Source organism: Stegostoma tigrinum, chromosome 18, assembly GCF_030684315.1.
Source record: "Stegostoma tigrinum isolate sSteTig4 chromosome 18, sSteTig4.hap1, whole genome shotgun sequence".
Taxonomy (NCBI): Eukaryota; Metazoa; Chordata; class Chondrichthyes; order Orectolobiformes; family Stegostomatidae; genus Stegostoma; species Stegostoma tigrinum.
The window spans coordinates 61,422,686-61,445,017 of record NC_081371.1 but is presented as its reverse complement, the minus strand read 5'-3'; the positions used below and the strand labels follow the sequence as shown (position 1 = coordinate 61,445,017).

At 45.3% G+C, this 22,332-nt stretch overlaps 1 protein-coding gene across 3 annotated transcripts in view; it reads left to right on the top strand.

Annotated features, from left to right (window-relative positions):
- syt1a (synaptotagmin Ia) overlaps positions 1–22,332 on the top strand; it is a 512,169-nt gene that overhangs the window by 205,764 nt on the left and 284,073 nt on the right. For all 3 annotated transcript variants that reach the window (XM_059652601.1, XM_059652600.1, XM_059652599.1), the window contains exon 2: positions 11,860–11,902. The gene's annotated coding sequence lies outside the window, so the exon portion shown is untranslated. The remainder of the gene's footprint in view (positions 1–11,859; positions 11,903–22,332) is intronic.

Sequence of the window (22,332 nt, the reverse complement as noted above, 5' to 3'; positions counted from 1 at the left end):
GTCAGTGACCTTACTTCTACTGATTGGGTTCAAAGAGCTGGAATTCCCTCTCTCAATTTCTCTGTGTCTCTGTCTATCTTCCTTCTTCACTATCTGTCTCCCTCTTTATCTTTCTGCCTCCCTCTCTTTCTCTCTTTTTTCTATACCTCTCAATTTCTCTTCCTCTTTGACTCTCTCTCTCTCTCTCTCTCTCTCTCCCCCCATCTCCCCCATCATGTCTGTTTCCTTTCCTTCCTGTTTATTTTTTTCTGCTCCTCTATCTCCCTTTTTCTCAATTCCTGTCTGCCTTCTCTGCTCTTCCTTTTTGTGTCTTCTTTCAACATAACATTTTGATCAAACTTGATCTCCTGCCCAAACATGTCTCTGTGTCTACCTGTCAAATCCTATTCGCTAATGGTCCTGTGAAGTGTCTCAGGACACTGTACTACATCAAAGATACCATACAAATGTAAACTGTTTAAGTTGTTAAAATGATAAATGGGTGGCACAGTGTCTCACTGCAGCCTCACAGCGCCAGGGACCTAGGTTTGATTCCACCCTCAGGCGACTGTCTGTGTAGAGTTTGCACATTCCCCCTGTGTTTGCAAGGGTTCACTGTCATTTGCTCCCACAGTCCAAAGGTGTGCAGGTTAAGGTGGGTTGGCTGTGCTAAATTGCCCATAGTGTCCAGGAATGTGCAGGCTAAGTGGATGAACCATGGGAAAATGCTGGGTTACAGGGATAGGGTGGGTCTGGGTGAGATGATTTTTGGAGGGTCGGTGAGAACTTGATGGACCGAATGGCCTCTTCCCACACCATAGGGATTCTTAATTAATTTATTTAATGTTTGGATCAGTGAGATAAACTACATCACATCAAAATGAGCGAGACTGAAGATTTCAAAGCTAGAAAATGATTTCAGGAGTTGAAACTTGGATTACACCCTAATGCAAGATGCTGAATCACACAGGGGACATTCCATTTTATATCATTATGACAAGTGGTATTTTCAAATATCAGATTCTTTCTAAGATCAAGTTTATATTTTCAATGGAATAATCTGATCAATTGGGGACAATCTATCAGTGTCCGTAAGCAATGAGAGGTGAGGGGCAAATCGGAGTTGGTCTGTGTTAGGAAATGGACACATGGGAGTTGAATCTGAGATTAAAGAGACAATGGATATGCAACATTAATGCAACATTATTACTGGATCAGTGAAATGTTTAAATTTCAAAGTGCAGAAAGAACAGCTGCTTGTCAGTGTTGTGTATTTGAAAACAGAGGCACGGACCATGGAAAAGCCTGTACAATTTGGTGTCAGGTAAAACCATTCTCTCTCAGTACAGTATTGTAACGGCATTATGGGTTAAGTTGGGGATTAAGTCATAACAAAGCCCATGGCTGAAACTGATTATGCTGCGACTTTGTAGTGAATCAGCAGAGTACGTGACCCGCCTGGCTCATTTCAGCTCAGGTTGGCTCACTTGCCCAAGTTGTGTGATCACCTCAAGGAAGCTCATTTGATACTGTGGTGACTTGTGTTTTTGAAAGCCCCAGCCATCTGGAAGGTTTATTTTTAAAGGATTAAACCTCTCAATAACATTGTAAATGGAACCAATGCCAGGACAATGATGAAAGGAGCCATGCAGCCCTCATTATCTCCTTCTGGGAAGGGAGCTTACCCTGATTCACATGTGACTCAATGCTCCCACACCAATTCCTTCAAGGCTTAATTTTACTTATTCATTGGATGAGAGCATCGCTGGCTAGATCAGCATTTCTAGCCCATCCCTAATTGCCCAGAAGGCAGTTAAGAGTCAACCACATTGCTTTGGGCCTGGAGTCACACGTAGGCCAGACCAGGTAAGGATGGAGGTTTCGTTCCCTCATTAGTGAACCAGATGGGTTTTTACAACCTTCAGCCATATTTTCATGGTCATAATTCGACTCTTAATTCCAGATTTTTATTGAATCCATCTGCTGTGGGGGGTTTCCATCCCAAGTCTCGAGAACATTTCCTAGCTCTCTGGATGCATAGTCTAGCAATACTACCCCATGGTCATCATATTCACATTAAACTGAGGTCCTGATTTCTCTCTCAGTTGAATGCAAGAGATTCCAGTGGTGTTATCTCAATGATTTCTCTGCAATGCCCTAACCCACATTGTTAAATCACATTGTCTGGATATTGTCATCTTACTGTTAGTGGAAGGGTGCTGTGTGAAAATTTCCTGCATTGATACATTGACAATGACATTGCGACAAGCAGGTGCAGTGAGAAGTTAGGAAGGGAAATAGTATATTAACCTTCATTGTGCAAGGATTGGAGTTCAGAAGTTGGGATGTCTTACTGCAGTGATTCAGGGGCTCAGGTGAGACTACAGCTAGAGTACTATGTGTGGTTTTGGTCTCACTAATTAAGGAAGGATAGACTCACCATATAGAGGGTGCAGCAAGGGTTCACTTAGCTGACACCAGAGATGCCAACACTGTCATATTCCGGAAAGTAAAAGCCCAATGATATTGTCACTAGACAAATAATCCAGATACTCAGGAAATGTTCTAGTGACCAGGTGTGAAACCCAATATGGCAGATGGTAAAATTTGAACTCCACAAAAAACTGGAATAAAACATCAAATGATCCTAAGATGCTGCTTGGCCTGCTGTGTTTATCCAGCTCCACACCTTGTTATCTCGGATTGTCCAGCACCTGCAGTTCCTGTTATCTCTAAAATGTCTAATGATGGCCAGAAAGTTACGAAGTCAATTGCCATAAAAACCCATCTGGTTTACTGAAGTCCTTTCGGGAAGGAAACCTGCCATCCTCACCTGCAATCCTACAGGTGACTCCAGACCCACAGCATGTGGTTGATTCTTAACAGGCCCCAAATGACTCAGCCAGTGACTGATTTGTATCAACTTTGTTGAAAAGGAAAAGGAAAGCAATTGGATGGAGCACCTGGTCTCAACTAACATTTAGAGTCCTGATGACTTTTTATTAGAAACTATGATGAGCCATCTGAACTTGAAACATTAGATTGCGCTCTCTCCATGGATGCTGCCTGACCCGCTGTGATTTCCAGCATTTTTTTTTGTTTTCAGTCATTGAACACTGTGGCTACAAGAGTAGGTCAGAGGCTGTGAATCCTGCTGTGAGTAATTCACCTCCTGATTTCTGAAAGACAGTCCACAAGGCATAAATCAGGAACGTGATGGAGTGCAGGAAAGGTGCTGTATAAATGCAATGTGCTTTTGTACTGCAAAATAACAAAGTTAGTTTTGAAACTATTGACTTAAATAAAATTTGGGAAGAGTTAGTTTCTGGACTAACCTATTGATATGACAGCTGCAATTCGCTGCACACTCACAGCTGTGCGAAGAACTTCAGTTTGCATAAATCAGTGTGGCTTACTTATGCAAAAGAGATTTCCAATTGAATCTATGAGCTCTTAATCAGTTCTTAACGCATGAACCAACCAGAATCCAATGTATTGCTTTGCATATAAATAATTTGTGAACACCCAAAATTGCTGGAGAAATTCAAGCAGGTCTGGCAGCGCTGGTGGAGAGAAATCATACTTAACACCCAGTGAACCTTCTTCAACAAGCTTTAGCTCTGAAGAAGACTGGGGGAGCGGTGGCAGAGACCTTGATAATGTTCTGGGGGAACTGGGTTTGAATCCTGCTGTGGCAGATGGTGGAATTTGAATTTAATAAGTATGTGCAATGAAGAGTCTAATGATCACAGTGAATCTGTTGTTGATTTTTGGGGAAAAAAGCCATCTGGTTCACTAAATGATCTTTAGGGAAGGAAGCTGCCATCCTTACCTGGTCTGGCCTACATGGGACTCCAGACCCACAACAATGTGGTTGACACTGAACAGCCCTCTGGGCAATTAGGGATGGACAATAAATGCTGCCCTGGCCAGCGACACCCTTGTCCTGTGAATGAATAAAGAGAGGAGTCAAGATAACAAAGTGTGGAGCTGGATGAACACAGCAGGCCCAGCAGCATCTCAGGAGTACAAAAGCTGACGTTTCGGGCCTAGACCCTTCATCAGAGAGGGGAATGGAGAGAGGGTTCTGAAATAATTAGGGAGAGAGGGGGAGGCGGACCGAAGATGGATAGAGGAGAAGACAGGTGGAGAGGAGAGTGGAGGTGGGAAGGGGATAGGTCAGTCTGGGGAGGACGGACAGGACAAGGAGGCAAGATGAGGTTGGTAGGTGGGAAATGTAGGTGCGGCTTGAGGTGGGAGGAAGGGATGGGTGAGAGGAAGAACAGGTAAGTGAGGCAGGGACGAGCTGTGCTTGTTTAGTGATGCAGTGGGGGGAGGGGATGAGCTGGGTTGGTTTTGGGATGTGGTGGGGGGAGGGGAGATTTTGAAGCTTGTGAAGTCCACGTTGATACCATTGGGCTGCAGGGTTCCCAAGCGGAATATGAGTTGCTGTTCCTGCAACCTTCGGGTGGCATCATTGTGGCACTGCAGGAGGCCCATGATGGACATGTCGTCTGAGGAATGGAAGGGGAAGTGGAAATGGTTTGCGACCGGGAGGTGCAGTTGTTGCAGGAACAGCAACTCATATTCCGCTTGGGAACCCTACAGCCCAATGGTATCAATGTGGACTTCACCAGCTTCAAAATCTCCCCTTTGCCCACCACATCCCAAAACCAGCCCAGTTGTCCCCTCCCCCACTACATCCCAAAACCAGCCCAGCCTGTCTCTGCCTCCCTAACCTGTTCTTCCTCTCACCCAACCCTTCCTCCCACCCCAAGCCGCACCCCCATCTACCTACCAACCTCATCCCGCCTCCTTGACCTGTCCGTCCTCCCCAGACTGACCTATCCCCTCCCCACCTATACTCTCCTCTCCACTTATCTTCTCCTCTATCCATCTTCGGTCCGCCTCCCCCTCTCACCCTAATTATTCCAGAACCCTCACTCCATCTCCCTCTCTGATGAAGGGTCTAGGCCCGAAACGTCAGCTTTTGTGCTCCTGAGATGCTGCTTGGCCTGCTGTGTTCATCCAGCCTCACATTTTATTATCTTGGATTCTCCAGCATCTGCAGTTCCCATTAGCTCTGAAAGAAAGGACTCATATTGGATCTGAAAAATTAACTCTGTTTCTCTCTCCACTGATGCTGCCTGACCTGCTGAGTTTTATGGAGTCCCTACAGTGTGGAAACAGGCTGTTTGGCCCATCAAGTCCATACGGAATGTCCAAAGAACATTCCACCCAGACCCATCCCCTACCCTGTCCCTGTGAACCTGCGTTTCCTGTGGCAATGCACCTGGCCTGTACATTTTTCTCCAGTAATGTATACTTTTGATTCAAATTTCCAGCACCCGCAGTTCTTTATTTTATTTGAGAATGCCTGTGTGTTTTTGTGTCCGGGTAACTACAGTTGCTGTGGTCTTGCATGGAACTGTTTGCCTGAAATGTTAAAAATAAGCCAAAGCTTTGAGCTGCTGGTTTTGGTTTTGTCGCACCAGCCATGTGGTGCTGCTCAGTAAATCAGTCTGAACTCATTCCCCACCTAGATAATACCTCATTAGATGCTGCTATTGTGAATCAAACTGATTGACATGGCCACGCCTAAGGAGCAAACTGAGTTTATAAGTATATATAAAAATAACGCACTAAATAGATGCTTCACTGTGCAGTTGCCAGTTTGGACAGGTTGCTGTTTCGTATTGAGCTTTTGTGCATTTAGCTCCAATCCCTGAGCAATTTTTCTCCCACCCCTCCAACCCCCCCTTCAATCGCCCAGCTTTAAGTTTTCATTCAGAGTCAGCAGTTGGTAAGCCCTGATTGAGCCATTACCCCTTTTATCATGGTATGGAATTATGCCAAGTATAACCAGAAATATCCACTCATAATGAAGAAAGAAAAACAGCAGCTTATATTTCAGTCCATGTCAGATGTTTATTAATACACTTCCTGTACACTAAGTGGTGCAGCTATATAGAGACCTCAATATTCAATTTTCCTCTAATTGGGTTCCTGGTAGGTTTACAGCAGACAGAGATCCATTTGAAAATGCCCAACCCCTCAAAAGAGGTGACAACACCTTGGGGTAAGTACATCTGAGCAAGACCACACTATCCAATAACACAGTGTGGAGCTGGAGGAACGCAGCAGGCCAGGCAACACCAGAGGAGCAGAAAAGCCGATGTTTCGGATCTGGACCCGTCTTCTGAGGAAGAGCCCAGACCCGAAACGTCGGCTTTCCTGATCCTCTGATGCTGCCTGCCCTGCTGCGTTCCTCCAGCTTCACACTGTGTAATCTCAGACTCCAGCATCGGCAGTTCTTACTATCTCATAGTATCCAAGATTCAGAAATAGGTGGATTGTCATTCTGTAGGAATCTCTGTCAAAAAACCTGAGCATAAGGTGTCAGCTATTGTTCAATCATCTTCACTCAATGTGATCATGTCTCTTACAGTCTATAACACCAAGACAGGCCATTCAGTCCATCTGGTCCATGAGAGTATTTATACGAGCCTGGGCCCTCTTCAGCCAAACTTACTAGCATAACTTCCCCTTCCTTTATTCATTGTTTATCAAGGAAAACTAGAACAAAACTATATAAATGCCGAAAGAACAGTAGATGCGGTAAATCAGGAAGAAAAACAAATGGTGGTGGAAAAGCTCAGCAGGTCTGGCACCATCTGTGAAATGAAAAAATCAAAGTTAACGCTTTGGGTCTGGTGACCCTTCCTCAGAGCCCTGTAGTCGACAGAACCATAATTGTTGGGAATCAGAGGGGAAAGCTGTGCTGACTAAAATCACACCTGGCACAAGATCAGCCATTTCAGCTCCAGGACATCTCTGCAGGAGTTCCTCAGGGTAGTGCCCTCGGTCCAACCATCTTCAGCTGCTTCGTCAATGACCTTCCCTCCATCATAAGGTCAGAAGTGGGGATGCTCACTGATGATCGCACAATGTTCAGCACCGCTCACAACTCCTCAGTGTCCATCTCGAACACACTTGAGTACTTTCTGCTTTTAGTTCACTGGTATTTGGACAACATTGCAGGCTTGGGATGAGAAGTGATAAGTAACATTTGCACCACATCGTCGAGCAATGGCCTTAGAACATTGGGGCAGAGGTAGACCATTCACCCTCTCAAACCTGCTCCACCACCTCAAAATTGGGAATCCACTTCAACATCATTTTCCTGCAACAACCCTATACCCTGTGATGTTTTTCATATCTAGGACTGTCTGCAACAGGAGTGAATGTCACCATCTCCCCTTGATGTTCTACAGCATCACCATAACTAACTATACAAGGCTCCAACCAGCAGAAGAGTTTTTTTTTCCAATTTCCATTAATTTAAACATTTCTGGGGCTTCTTGATGCCATGCAAATAAAAACACAAAGTTGCAAATGCTGGAGATCCTAGATTAAAGTAGAAAGTGCTAGAGAATCTGAGCAGCACTAGCAGCGTATGTAAAGAGAGAAATAGAGTTAACGATTTCAGTCCAAAAACTCTTCTTTGGAAACTGGATGCTGACCAGAAACAGAGTTTCTCCAGCATTGATTGCTATTGCCCAAGATGCCATGCATGGTCAAATGCAGCATTGATGTCAAAGGTATTGTATTCACATCACTTGGTGAATCAGGGTGTTATCTGCAAGGACAGCATTTATTGCCCATTCCTAATTGCCCCTTGAAAAGCTTGTGCTTCTTGAATACCTGCAATCCCCGTGATATGGGAACACCCACAATGTTGTTAGGCAGGAGATTCTAGGATTTTGACCCAGCAACAGTAAAGGAACAGCAATATATTTCCAAGTCAGGATGGTGAGTGGCTTGGAGGGGAACTTGCAGGGCATGGTGTTCCCATGTATCTGCTGTCCTTGTCTTTCTGGATGGAAGTGAGTTTGGAAGGTGCTGTTGGATGACCTGGGTTGAATTTCTGCAGTGCATCATGTAGACAGTACACCATTCTGTGATGCTCACTGCTACTCTACATCAGGTCAGAATTCACACCACACCAGGTTAAAGTCCATCATTTGGGACCTGTTGGACTATAACCTAGTGTTATAGGTTCTGACCTTGTCCATCCCTGCCCAACACTGGCACCTCCGCATTACTGTACATCAGTGATGAGAAGTGAATGTTGAAGTTTGGGGAAGTGGTTCCAATCAAGCGAGTTGCTTACTCCTGTCTATATTTGAGTTTCTTGAGTGTTGTTGGGGCTGTACCCATCCAGGCAAGTGGGGAGTATTCCATCACACTCCTGACTTGTGCCTTGTAGACGTTGGACAGGCTTTTGGGGTGGTGGGGGGGGCAGGAGGTGAGTTCATCGCCGCAGTATTCCCAGCTTCTGGCCTGCTCTTGCAGCCCCTGTGTTTATGTGGTGAGTCCAACGGAGTTTCAACTGAGAACTGACGAAATTTGACTTTGTTATTCAGCTGGCTATTACAGTACGGAACGTTTCACCTCACAGGCAATGAGGCAATGAGACGTTATTTGTAAAGGATTCGACATGGAGAGAGGGTAAAACAGCTATCTCCAACCAAAGAGCTGACAAAGTCTTAGTGAGGTGAATGGCCTCCTTCTGTGCTGTGACTGTGTTTCAATCAAACTTTGTGTGAGGCCTCAGTTGATAATAACTGGTTCGTAGACACTTTACTTTCCTCTAGTTCAGTGAACATTGTTAATGGCGTCTGAAAGATCATGACTGGATTAATCAGGTTAAATGGATTGGAATGGTTCTTTGCAAGTTAGAACACTAAATGTCGAGCTGCATGTGGTATTACACATCATTCACACTGTACAACTTAGGACCTGCATTTCTCTCAGGTTGAGTTATAAGGTTGAACATTAATCTAACAGAATGAAATGCAGGGCCATTTTACATCTGATTGTAACTCCACCACTTTTAAGAGGAATGGATTTGAAGTGGATTCTGAACACACATTGAGTGATCCATTTTGTCAGATTGCAGTCCCGAGGCTCTGAAGGAAAAGATCCACTCCTGGCATGCAGGATGAAATTTAGTTGTGATGTGATCCATACACATCCCTCAGCCAGCATCAATCTTGGCAGTACCCACATTGCTGCTGGTCGGAGCTTGCTGTGTGCACATGCCTACACTGTGCAACAGCTGCTCCACTTTGAAGGAGATAGTCGGAACTGCCGATGCTGGAGTCAGAGATAACACAGTGTGGAGCTGGAGGAGCACAGCCAGGCCGGGCAGCATCAGAGGAGCAGGAAAGCTAATGTTTCAGGTTGGGACCCTTCTCCAGAAATGTGATTTCTAAAGGAGGGTCCCGACCCAAAATATCAACTGTCCTGCTCCTCTGCTGCTGCCTGGCCTGCTGTGTTCCTCCAGCTCCACATTATGTTTGCTCCAGATTGAAAGTACTTTGTTGGTACTCCAGGACACTTCAGGACTTCATGCGGCACTATATAAATGCAATCTGTTCCATTCCACCTTCATTGTTAAGGCCACATTAATAATCCAGGGTCATGAGGATGGAGTAAGGGCTTGGGATGGGTTTGCTGTAAGAAGGACCCAACATGGACACAAGGACTGAATAGCCTTGTTCTGTACTCAAAGTGTCTGTATCTGAAGAACAGCAAAGAAAATTTAATATCTTTTCCTCTTGTTCTTTAATGTTTAAAAATAAATTGGTTCCACAGGACCCTTAAGACCATAAGAAATAGGAACAGGAGGCCATTCAGCCCCTTGAGTCTGCTCTGCCATTCAATAGAATCATAGCTGATCCAACATTCCTCGCATCCACTTTCGTGCGTTGTCTCCCGTAACCCTTGATTTCCTGACTGAACAAAATACTATCAATCTCAGCCTTAAATATACACAAGGACTCTGCCCCCACAGCTCTCTGTGGCAAGGAGTTCTAAAGACTCTCAACTCTCAGAGAGAAGAAATTCCTCCTTAGTTTTGAAGTGGTGCCCTTTATTCTGAGACTGTGCCCTCTGGTCCTAGACTCTCTCATGAGGAGGATCACCCTCTCAGCATTTACCCTGCCCTGCTCCTTAAGAATCCGATATGTTTCGGTGAGATCATCTCTCTTTCTTCTAAACTCCAGTGAGTAGATTCCCGACCCATTTAACCTTTGCCTGTAAGACAATGCAGGCATCAGATGTTGTGTTTCTGCAACAAAATTCACATTACTGTATTTAAGAAGTTAAATAAACACAAAAGGGAAAGAAGGTTTGAAGGAAATGTTGGTAGGAAGAAAGGAGATGGCAGAAAGCTTATCTGCAGTGTAAGCGCTAGCACAGACTAGACAGTACAATACAAGAGAAAAGGGAGGCCATTTAGCCCATCAACTCTGTTTCTATTCTGTCAATGCATGCTCATCATTTCCATCCAATCCTCACAGCTGTGTGCAGATGCTGTCAACTTTAAGGAAGGAGGAACCAAATGGACACATTAGCCAGAGCTGCCTGTAAATCCTATTATCCTTTCTACAAATTGCTCTTGAAAAACAGGCCATGTTTATGTGGTTTTCTGCAACCATGTTGTGGGGAGCAAGGCATTACAGATGAGATGATGGGTCAGCTGGTTGGTTAAAAGTGGAATGCAATTGTGATATTTGGGAACCTCCCTTCTCTTCAAATAGTGACTTTTCAACATCCAACCCAACCAGCGAATGGAGGCACCCATAAAAGTTTGAGCTGAAACCCTCTTTCTGTAACAGTGCAAAACTAGTAGGGCTCTTGTTCTACATTGGTCATGTCCTTACCTCTGAGCTGAGGGGGTGTCCTTCTCCAGAGGTGCGTCATTAACATCTCTGAATAGATTGATCAGCAAATGCTCATAATCATTGGTGTAGGGTTGCTGTGGTTTAGTTGTAGTGTCCCTTCCTTTGAACCAGGGTGCATAGGGTAACGTTCGACCTGCTCCAGGGCTGAGTCATAGTATCTTAAAGCAGGTAGATTAGAAATCTAACAAGCCGAAACTTCTTCAAAAATATCAGCTTGAACTTTAAGGGACCCACTGAGTCAGGGGAAACAGTTTCCCCTTTCATTCTTCTATTGTATCCTCTCTCTATCTCTGATTTTGCTGATTTCCATATGGCCATTACAGCAGGAACTCAATTGAGCATCTTCTCATTATGACGTCCCTAATTGCTGGATGCTCTTCAGAAATGTTTCTGATTGAAGGGTGAGATTTTCAATGATTTCTCCAGCCTGCAGTAAATAAGAAACGAGTGGCTGCAGGTGTCTGCTCTCTTGCATTTCAGGGCAGTAAGGCCAATATTGTTGCAATTAAGGACAAGTAAGGCAGGGACATCACAGAGACAGTATGTGGATGGGATTAGAGGGCAGGGTCAGAAGAGGATTTCCTGCAGCAGTGAGCAGGTGTGAGGACTTGCCCAGTTAATCACAGAAGCAAGATAGACCATTCTAATGAAGTCGCAGTTCCATACCCAGGCTTATCCCCTCATGGGAGAGTCCAGGAGCAGAGGGCATAGCCTCAGAATTAAGAGGTGACAGTTTAAGACTGAGTTGAGGCAGAATTTCTTCTCTCAGAGGATTGTGTGTGTCTTGCCACAGAGAGCTGTGGGAGCAGAGTCCTTGTGTATATTTAAAGCTGAGACTGATAGTATCTTAATCAGTCAGGGAACCCAGGGTTACGGGGGAAGGGCAGCAAGGTGGATGCTAAGAATGTCTGATCAGCCATGATCCTATTGTATGGCAGAGCAGGCTCAAGGGGCTGAATGGCCTACATCTGTTCCTATTTCCTATGGGCTTATAATCATCGAGCAACATTACATGGTGTGACTGGGCCCTCAGCAAATCATCTTGTTAAATTTAGTGAATAATGAATCATAACGCCTTTCCAGTTGTATAAACAGCATTTGAAATGTTTTTGTTTCTTTTTTTTAATAGGTTAGTGTGGAAAGAAGAAAGAAGAATTATTGAAAACATCACTGTAAGTAGAAAGTGAATGATGTTATATCCGTAAATTTTAAATGGGGGACTTGACTAATAATCATAGAACAATACTGTGCTTTGTCTTGTTCAGGGATGATAAAAGAGATGCACGATGCGTCCCACTCTCTGTGCCCACTCCTCCATTCAAAACTGTGCTTGCAACAGTGAATTGGGGTATTCAAGAGGATATTGGATGTTTTACTGAACAGTAACGTTGTGCAGGGATATGGGGAAAATGCAGGAGATTGGCTGTCAGGATTAGAACAGGTATAGTCATGATGGGCAGCAGAGCCTACACCTGTACTGTAACAATTCTGTGATTCTGTATTTGCATTCACAACAACTCACTGTATCAAACAATTTCTTTTCCTCTTGTCTCTGGATCTTGCACAGATGGGATCAATGTATCTGCCTTCTGACTGAGCCCTCATGATTACCGTTGAGACTGATACACGATCTGAAGGTTTCATGGGGAGTCAATCTGATAGAAAGATTGGGAGCAAAGACCTACCCCTGACCTAGGTGCCCTCAGAAAAGCTGTTCCATTGGAAATGTGTGATCATAGAATTGCTCATATACTGGGTTGAGGGTGACATGAAATACCCACCTTCAGGTTGGTCAGGATTGATGAGAGTTTTTCCTCCAGCAGAGTAGTTTATCAGATGCAACAATACCTTTGAATGTGAGAAACTAGATATGGATAATGTGGTATTGAAGGATCCAACAGATTTTTATAACAGTTGACTATAATATACTGATATTACACTCACAGGAATGTCTAAGTGTCATGGTATAAGTTAAAACTAAATATGATGTGATATCATAGGATTCCTACAGTCTGGAAACAGGCCCTTCAGCCCCACAAGTCCACACTGACTCTCAGAGCATCCTGCCCAGGCCCATCCCCTATAACCCACCTAAGCTCTCTGAACACTACAGGCAATTTAACACGGCCAATCACCTGACCTGCACATCTTTGGACTGTGGCAGGAAACCAGAGCGAACCCCCACAGACTCAGGGAAAATGTGCAAAGTCCACACAGACAGTTGCCCAAGGCTAGAATTGAACCTGAGTTCCTGGTGTTGTGAGGCTGCAGTGCTAACCACTGAGCCACCGTGGAACAGTAATAATCATAGAATCCTTACAATGGGGAAGCAGGCCATTCAGTCCACTGGTTCCACACATTCCTTTGAAGAGCATTCCGCCCTGTAACCCTGGATTTCCCATGGCTAATGCACCCAGCCTGCACACCCCTGGACAATGGGGGCAATTTCGCATGGCCTATATACACAACCTGCACATTGCTGAACTGTGGGAGGAAACCAGAGCACATAGAGGAAACTCCATGCAGCCGTAGGGAGAACATGCAAACTCCGCACAGTCACCCCGAGGCTAGAATCAAACCTGGGTCCTAGAAGCTGTGAGGTAGCAGTGTTAACCACCAAGCCACTGTGCCATCCATCAGCTTTTTGTGCTTCAAGTGGACCGAGTTAAGACAGTTTCTGAGACAAGCAGAAAAAATCCAACCCTGCCAGTTACCGCCCCATCAGTCTCCTCTCAATCATCAGTAAAGTGATGGAAGGTGTCAGTAACAGCGCTATCAAACAGCACCTGCTCAGCAATAACCTGCTCAGTGATGCCCAGTTTGGGTTCTGCCAGGGCCACTCAGCCCCTGGCCTCATTACAGCCTTCAAACATGGACAAAAGAGCTAATTCCAGAGGTGAGGTACGAGAAACAATGACGGCCCCTCACATCAAGTTTCTGTCCAAGCCCTCACTGTTGTGAGTTGGAAATATATCACTATTCCTTCACTGTCACTGGGTCAATATCCTGAAACTCCTGCCCTGAGGGCTACCCTAGAGTCTACCTTACAGCACATGGACTGCAGCTCACCGCCACCTTCTCAAGGGCACCCAGGGATGGGCAATAAAGGCTGGGCGATTCAGCGATACCCACATTGCATGAATGAATAATGAAAAGGTCACACGCTATGATACACTGTTTACATCATCAGAATGTCTCTTGAAGATAGAAAGGCGAAGTTGCCATATCCCCAGGAGGCTGCTGTCTCATTAGAGAGGAATGGTGGGTGGTAGTTTCAGCCAGGGGGCATGGCAGCTCAGGGGAGGGGAGAGACTGAGAAGAAGACACCACACAGTGGCCTCGGCTGGTGCAGAAATTGGACTCACTCTGTTGGCATCACTGTGCATCATAACCCTAACAACTAAACTAATTAACCCCCATAAATCCGGACATATTGGCCAGCAAGGCATAACTCCAGTGATGTTGCCGTTCACTTTATAGACACAGTATGACATAGCATGGCGACAGGCCGTTTGGCCGATTATGTCTGTACTAGCTCTCAAGTTAGCCACATTTCCCTATTTTTTACCCCATAGCCCGGAGTAATGGTCCCACTTCACATACCTATCAACTTCTGTTTTGAAACTTATGATTAAATCTGCTTCCAGTGCCCTCTCAAACAGCACATTGTAGATCTGACCAACTGCTCGTGCATTAGAATACCTCCCCATTTCCCCGCCTCGCTGAGCAACTGAAATCTGTGTCCTCCAACTGGCCGTGAAAATATCTCACCCAGCTTACTCAATCAGAACCATTCGCAATCTCAAATAGTTCCCTCAAATCTCCTGTTAACCTTCTCCTTGTTCCCCTGTGGCCCTCATTAAAACCTGTGAAACAACACAGTTCAGAGCAGACAATGGATTCCAGTCAAGCAATTGCTTCTTTGCATTTTGTTGGAGAAGACAGTGACCCATTCATCCCCTAATCCTCGTAGCTAAATCCTGTTGTAAATCTCAGCAATGCCCCCTCACTTTACAGAATGAAATGTTGTCGTGCTATCCCCCATTGTTCGGATTCCATGCACTGTAAGCTTTCTGAGATGCTGTTTAGACAGATGTAGACAGGCAAGCCTTGTATTAAAGTGATTACTGGAACTGTCATCCCCTGATGTATCCAGAGTGGATCTGTGCTTGGCTTTATCTCTTCTTAATCATCAGTGGGAAAAGATTAGGAGCTGGGATGCAGCCCCCCACACACACATTTGAGAATAATAGATCTTTGATTTGTGCCGAATGGAAGTGATCTTTAATCATAGAGATAGTTTTGGTTGAGTGGGTAGTTCTTTCACCTTTAAGTCAAAAGATTTAGGAGCCATGAACAGACTCTGGACTGACAGTGCAGTAATGATCAATGGAGTGATGTTGTTCAGATGAAGCAGTAAGCTAAGTGTGTACTTTCTGGTGCATACAGATGATTACTCAACCAGCATCACTTAAAAATAATAGATTATCTGTTTGTTGTCACCTTGCTCTTCTGTGGGAGCTTGCTGAACACAAACCAGTTATCATGTTCAATGTTATAACAGCAACGAAGAGGATTAATTACTCGGAAAGTGTCTTTGGAACCTTCCTACGGCTGTGTGCGTCATATTGCATAGATCCAACTGATTTTCATAGAGTCATAAAGCATGGAAATGGACTTTTCAGTCCAACCAGCCTATGTTGATCTTAATCCCAAACTATTCTAGTCCTACCTGCCTGCTCCTGGCCCGCATCCCTCCAAATATTTCTTAATCATGTACTTTCACATGTTGTAACTGCACCTGCAAACACCCCATCCGTTGAAACTTCATTCCACTCACAAATGACTCCCTGTGTAAAAACATTGCCTTCTTTTCAAATCTTTCTCCTTTCACTGTAACAATATGCTCCCTAGTCTTGAAATCCTCCGCTAGAGAAGGCACCTGCCATTCACTTTATGTCTACCTCTTCTGACTTTGAGAAACCAACTACGCGGGTCAGTTGAATGCGATGCAGTTAAAATATGACAGCAGTTAGATTCTTTGTATTGAAAGAGTTCATATAAGAAACGTAGAAACTAGGAACAGGAGGAGGCCACTCAGCCTTGCAAACCTGCTCTGCTATTCAGAGTCTGTAGGTATGAGACTGGAAAAGCACAACATTGTCACACAGCATCAGAGAAGCAGGAAAGTCAACGTTTCAGACAAAAACCTTCACCAGGACTGGGGAGGGGATGGGGACCCCAGAAGCAATTAAGGGAGGTGGGAGGGGCTGGGGAAGGAGAGGAAAGATGGTGAGAAGTGGGTGCAGGTAGGGGGTGTTTGTGATTGGTCTGTGGGAAGGGACGAGCAGATAAGTGAGTAGGAAGCTGGACAGATTGGGTCAGGGCTCTGGGGGGTGAGGAGGAAGGTGAGGGATTGACATGGGATAAGATTGGGGGTGGAGGGGTAATAAAGCTGGTGAAGTCAATATTCAGGCCATTGGGTTATAAGCTCCCAAGGCGAAATATGAGGTGTTGTTCCTTCAGTTTATGTTTGGCTTCACTCTGACTGTGGAAGAGACCAAGGATGGACATGTCACCAGGGGAGTAGGAGGGGGAGTTAAAATGGATGGCAACCGGGAGGTCGGGTTGGTTGAACAGTTGAGAACCAGGGAGGAATTTCACAGCCTAGAGTCCAAGAAGCTGAAGATACAATTGCTAAAATGGGAGAAATTAAATTTGGGATGTAGAAGAGAGCATGAGGCAGATGGACATATCTGAAGATTGTAACACTAAAGGATGATCTAGAGGCAGATTTCAAAGCTGAGACATGAATTCTAAAACACAGGACTTGCAAATTTGGAAAAGGAGAAGTAATTGATGTAGCACATCAATTTCTAGAAGGTATAAGGTATGACATAAATGCCATGGGATAATGTAGAAGCTCATGCTGTTGGGCGTAACGTATTAATGTGGATTGAGGATTGGTTAACACAGAGAGTCAGGATTATTGGGTCTTTTCAGGTCAGAAAGACTGGAGTTAGTAGGAAGGGAAAGTTAATGGAGTATGGCAAGGATGAATCCCAGAGCCTCAATTACTTATTATCAATACGATTGACTTGGAGGAAGAGGCGGAGTTCAGTGTATCCAAATTTGCAAATGATACAAAAACAAGTGAGGGCATGTTATGGTGAGACATAAGGAATCTGAGAAGGGATATGTGTAGGTTGAGTGAGCAGGCAAAAGCTTGGTCTTTGGCAGTTAATGTAATAAGTATGAGCTCATGAACTTTGGTACGAAGAATCATAAATATTATTTAAATGGAGAAATACTCTGAAAAGGGGCAGTGCAGAGGGATCTGAGTGTTCTTGTGTATAAAATACAGAATAGCACGCTGGTGCTATTAGGAAGGCAAATGGAATTTTGGCCTTTATTGCTCAGGGTTTTAAAGCAGGAAAGTCATGTTACATTAGGTTTAGGGTAAAAGTTCAGCATAACATCATGGGGCCGAAGGACCTGTACTGTGCTGTACAGTTCTATGTTCTATGTTCTATCTGTACTGGGTGTTGTGTTCAGTGTTGGTCCCCGCATTTAGAAAAGAATACACTAGTATTGCAGGCTGTTCAAAAGAAATGCATTTCATTGATCCTTGCATGAAAGGGTTCATTTATCAAGAACAGTTTTAACATTCTGGACCCTTGTTCATTAGAGTTTAGAAGAATTAGGGCCGATCTTATTAAACCATACAAGGTTCTGAGGGTTGATGTTGAGACAATGCTTCTACGAGTGGCAGAATGACAAACTAAGGGCCATAATTCCAAAATCAGGGCACAGTCATTTGAAACAGAGATGTGAAGGAATTATTTCTCCTTGAATGTAATGGCTGTCTGGATTTCATACCCCAGACAGTTGTGGAGGCCAGACTGAAAGGAGGTAGATAGGTTTTTGAAAAATCAGGGGGGAGTTGAGGGCCATGAGGAAGTGGCGCGAAAAAGGAATAAAGACCTGGGGCAGATTGGCCATGATCTTATAAATCGACAGGGCAGATTTGAGGGGCTGAATGGCCAACCTTACATTCCAGACTGTAAGCACTGGTGATATGTGAGTGGAGGTGCGTGTGAATGAGGACACAGACAGCAGAATTTGTTGCGCCCAGGTTTTTAAGATCACTGAAGAGAACATGGGAAGGCACAATTTTTGTGATAATGACAGACTGTATGAGTGTTTCAGCAGCAGCAGATCTGAGGCACGGACAGGAATAAACAATGCTACAGCGGGGGAAGTAAGCTGGTTTAATGATCGAGCTGTTAGGCTGTAAATTGAGCTGTGAACCTACAGAAAAGTGAGACTCTGCAATGGAAGTTTGATCTGTAAAGTTGAGTGTTAACTATCAAAATTACAGAAACATGATTGATTCTCTGAGCATCTGTGTACAATCAATTGCTGTGAGATTATAAAAGCGCTGTATAGATCCGGTTTTAAGCAGGCTCTCGCAGATATGGTACATTTTGAGGGAATTCCAGAAGCAAAATCAATATTCATTATGGATTAGATTTTCAATTGCTTTGCTGAGGGATTGAATGTGCTGAGATTACCTCTAGCCCCTGCTGAGCTCCCTACTGGAGCAGAGAGCGTGGATCAGTCATCCCACTCTGTGGTCCGTGCCCCTTGATTCCCAATTCCTGTCAGGGAGGATGGAATTCCAGAATGTAATTTCATATTTTGCGTGTTTGTGGAAGTAGATTTTATAAATGAATGCTGTTGGAGCAGTTTCCCAACAGTGGACTATCTTCTTAAACCTGCCCTGATGTAGCTAGCAAATGAACCCCTGCTAACATTGTAATGTGCCCAGGCTCGCATTGTTCCTGACTGAACCTTACTGCCCAGTCCAGTTGTTTAAGAAATCTCAGTGCTTCAATGAGTCTATTTTTGCTGTATCCTCTATTCTGCATCGATTTCTCTGTTACAGTGCCATTAGTGAACCTGACAAACTTGCAACTGACTTTGAGGAACATCACTGCATCTTTACTAAACCCTTAGACAAAGGGCCAGAGTTATCAGACCATGGAATAGCTCATTTTTTATATTCATTTATAGGATATGGGCATTGCTGATTTATTGCCCATCCCTAATTGCCTAGAGGGCAGTTAAGAAACAATTACTTTGCTGTGGGTCTGGAGTCACATGTAGGCCAGAGCAGGTAAGGATGGCAGTGATAATGGGAACTGCAGATGCTGGAGAATCCAAGATAATGAAATGTGAGGCTGGATGGACACAGCAGGCCCAGCAGCATCTCAGGAGCACAAACGCTGACGTTTCGGGCCTAGACCCTTCATCAGAGAGGGGGATGGGGTGAGGGTTCTGGAATAAATAGGGAGAGAGGGGGAGGCGGACCGAAGATGGAGAGAAAAGAAGATAGGTGGAGAGGTAGGGAGGGGATAGGTCAGTCCAGGGAAGACGCACAGGTCAAGGAGGTGGGATGAGGTTAGTAGGTAGGAGATGGAGGTGTGGCTTGGGGTGGGAGGAAGGGATGGGTTGCAGGGTTCCCAAGCGGAAGATGCCATGTCCATCATGGGCCTCCTGCAGTGCCACAATGATGCCACCCGAAGGTTGCAGGAACAGCAACTCATATTCCGCTTGGGAACCGTGCAGCCCAATGGTATCAATGTGGACTTCACCAGTTTCAAAATCTCCCCTTCCCCCACCGCATCCCAAAACCAACCTAGTTCGTCCCTTTCCCCCACTGCACCACACAACCAGCCCAGCTCTTCCCCTCCACCCACTGCATCCCAAAGCCAGTCCAACCTGTCTCTGCCTCCCTAACCTGTTCTTCCTCTCACCCATCCCTTCCTCCCACCCCAAGCCGCACCTCCATCTCCTACCTACTAATCTCGTCCCACCTCCTTGACCTGTCCGTCTTCCCTGGACTGACCTATCCCCTCCCCACCTCCCCACCTATACTCTCCTCTCCACTTATCTTCTTTTCTCTCCATCTTCGGTCCGCCTCCCCCTCTCTCCCTATTTATTCCAGAACCCTCACCCCATCCCAGTCTCTGATGAAGGTTCGAGGCCTGAAACGTCAGCTTTTGTGCTCCTGAGATGCTGCTGGGCCTGCTGTGTTCATCCAGCCTCACATTTTATTGTCCAGGGAAGGATGGCAGCTTCCTTCCCTGAAGAATAGTGGTGAATCAGATGGGTTTTTCACCCTGGCAATCAGCAATGATTTCATATTAAAATGAAACAAGAACTGTGGATGCTGAAAGTCTGAAATAGTGACCGAAATTGCTGGAGAAACTCAGCAGCATTTATGGGAAGAGAAACAGCTAATGTTTTGAGTCCGGTGACCTTACTTCAGATCTAGCTAGGAAATGGTGGTATGTATATGGGCAGGATAGGGTTAGGGAAAAGGAATCAGTAGATTGGTACAGACAGAGCCCAGAACAAAAGAAAGAAAGTTAGGCAGGCAAAGAGATGGTTTATGGTAAATCAGGGTTGGAGAGAAGTGATAATGCGTTGGTGAAAATGGATTGGCCGTGCTGAAATCAAACCCCATCATGAGAAGGCCCTGATTGTGGGGCTGGGACATGGAAGAAGTTGCTCAGGCCGGAGCGCTGCAGGATCCCCAAGTGGAAAATGAAGTGTTGTTCTTCCAGGATAACAAAGTGTGAAGCTGGATGAACACAGCAGGCCAAGCAGCATCTCAGGAGCACAAAAGCTGACGTTTCAGGCCTAGACCCTTCATCAGAAAGGGGGATGGGGAGAGGGTTCTGGAATAAATAGGGGGAGAGGAGAAGGCGGACCAAAGATGGAGAGAAAAGAAGATAGGTGGAGAGGAGAATATAGGTGGGGAGGTAGGTAAGGGATAGGTCAGTCCTCACCCAGTCTGTCCTTTGCTTCCCTAATATAGAGGAGGCCACACTGTGAGCAGCGAATGCTACAGATTAGGTTGAGTGAAGTGTTCGTAAAGTGCTGCCTCACCTGGAAGGTATGTTTGACCTCTTAGATCGTGAGGAGGGAGAAGGTAAATGGGCAGATGTTACACCTTCTCCCTCCTCACTATCGAAGGGGAAGGTGCCGTAGGACTGTGGGGACATGTTGGGAGTAGATCACGACCCCACCACCAGGCTGTTGTGCCCAAAACAGTCACCAGTCTCATCTTATCTAGGAATTTCTCCCTACCCCACTCCACTCCCAGCAAAACCTCCAATCTCATTGTTCCCAAATCCCACACAGCACTCTTCTATCTCCTTCCAACATGAGCAGAACTGCCAGGGCTGACACATTGTTCCAGACCAAGGGAGCTTACCTCTTCTGGCCTCAACTCAACCTTTTTCTCCCCTCATCCAGTCTGACCACAAAATAAGGGTTTTTTGTGTATTAAATGGATGGATTTGAGTTTTTGGCAGGAGAACATAGGAGCGGGAGATGGCCATTCAGCGCATCAAGCCTGCCCTACCATTTCAGTACCTTTTACCCACCCCATCGCCATACCTCTGTGCACCATTGACCACCAGTTTGACTATATCTACTGTGGTCTGTCAATGCAATTCCAGTTACTCTGAATCCTATTTGTTAGAATAAATCAACATCGCTCCTTGGTTAAACCTTCAGACAATCACTACAACTAATAATCTCAGACAAACTGATCGCGCTCTTTATCAACAGCATTAAACCACCTGCAACAGTTATTCATCATTTTAAATGTGACTGGGTCACTGAAGAGGCCATTCAGCCTGTCATGTCTGCACCAGCTCTCTTATCTCCTGCCTTTTACCCACATCCCCACACTCCCTTACCAAGCCAGACACCATCCTAAACCCTGTAAGAATGCCTCAACGGAACCTGCCACATTTCCAAGCAGGGAATTTCATTCCCTAAGGACAAGAATTACAAGAATTAGCTTTATTGTCACATATACTGGCATGAGTGCAGTGAAAAGTGGTGACCTGTAAACGTTTCTAAACTGTAAAGGTACACATTGTAAAGGACAAAGTTTTAGGAAGAAAGGATAGAAAAACAAAGAAATAAAAAATCCAGCAATAGGTTAGAACAATAGAGAAATAAGGGCTCACAACAGCAGTCCTTCCAACGCAGACCGCACCAACTTCACCCCGAGACCGGGAATCCGGGTCCGCACTGAGACCGGGAATCCGGGTCCGCACTGAGACCGGGAATCCGGGTCCGTGCAGAGACCGGGAATCCGGGTCCACACTGAGACCGGGAATCCGGATGTGGAGACCGGGAATCCGGGTCCACACTGAGACAGGGAATCCGGGTCCGTGCAGAGACCCGGGAACCCGGGTCCGCACTGAGACCCGGAATCCGGGTCCGCACTGAGACCGAGAATCCTGGCTTTCACCCCAGACGTCAGCAAAGCCACCCGGATAATGGGAGATAAAAAGAAAATAAATGTGAAAAGAGAAGGGATTAAAAGAAAAGAAATGGACAGAGCAAAAGAGTTTCACTATTCTGCCATTTTGGAAGCAAAGCACTCGCTGAGTGGAAGTTTTCTCTCCCCTAACCCCGCTGCTTTCTTTGCACATGACCTCAAAGACATGTCCCCCCCCAACCCTTTCTTGTTTCTTTTATGAGTGGGAACTTTCCTCTATCGACTTTAAGTAGC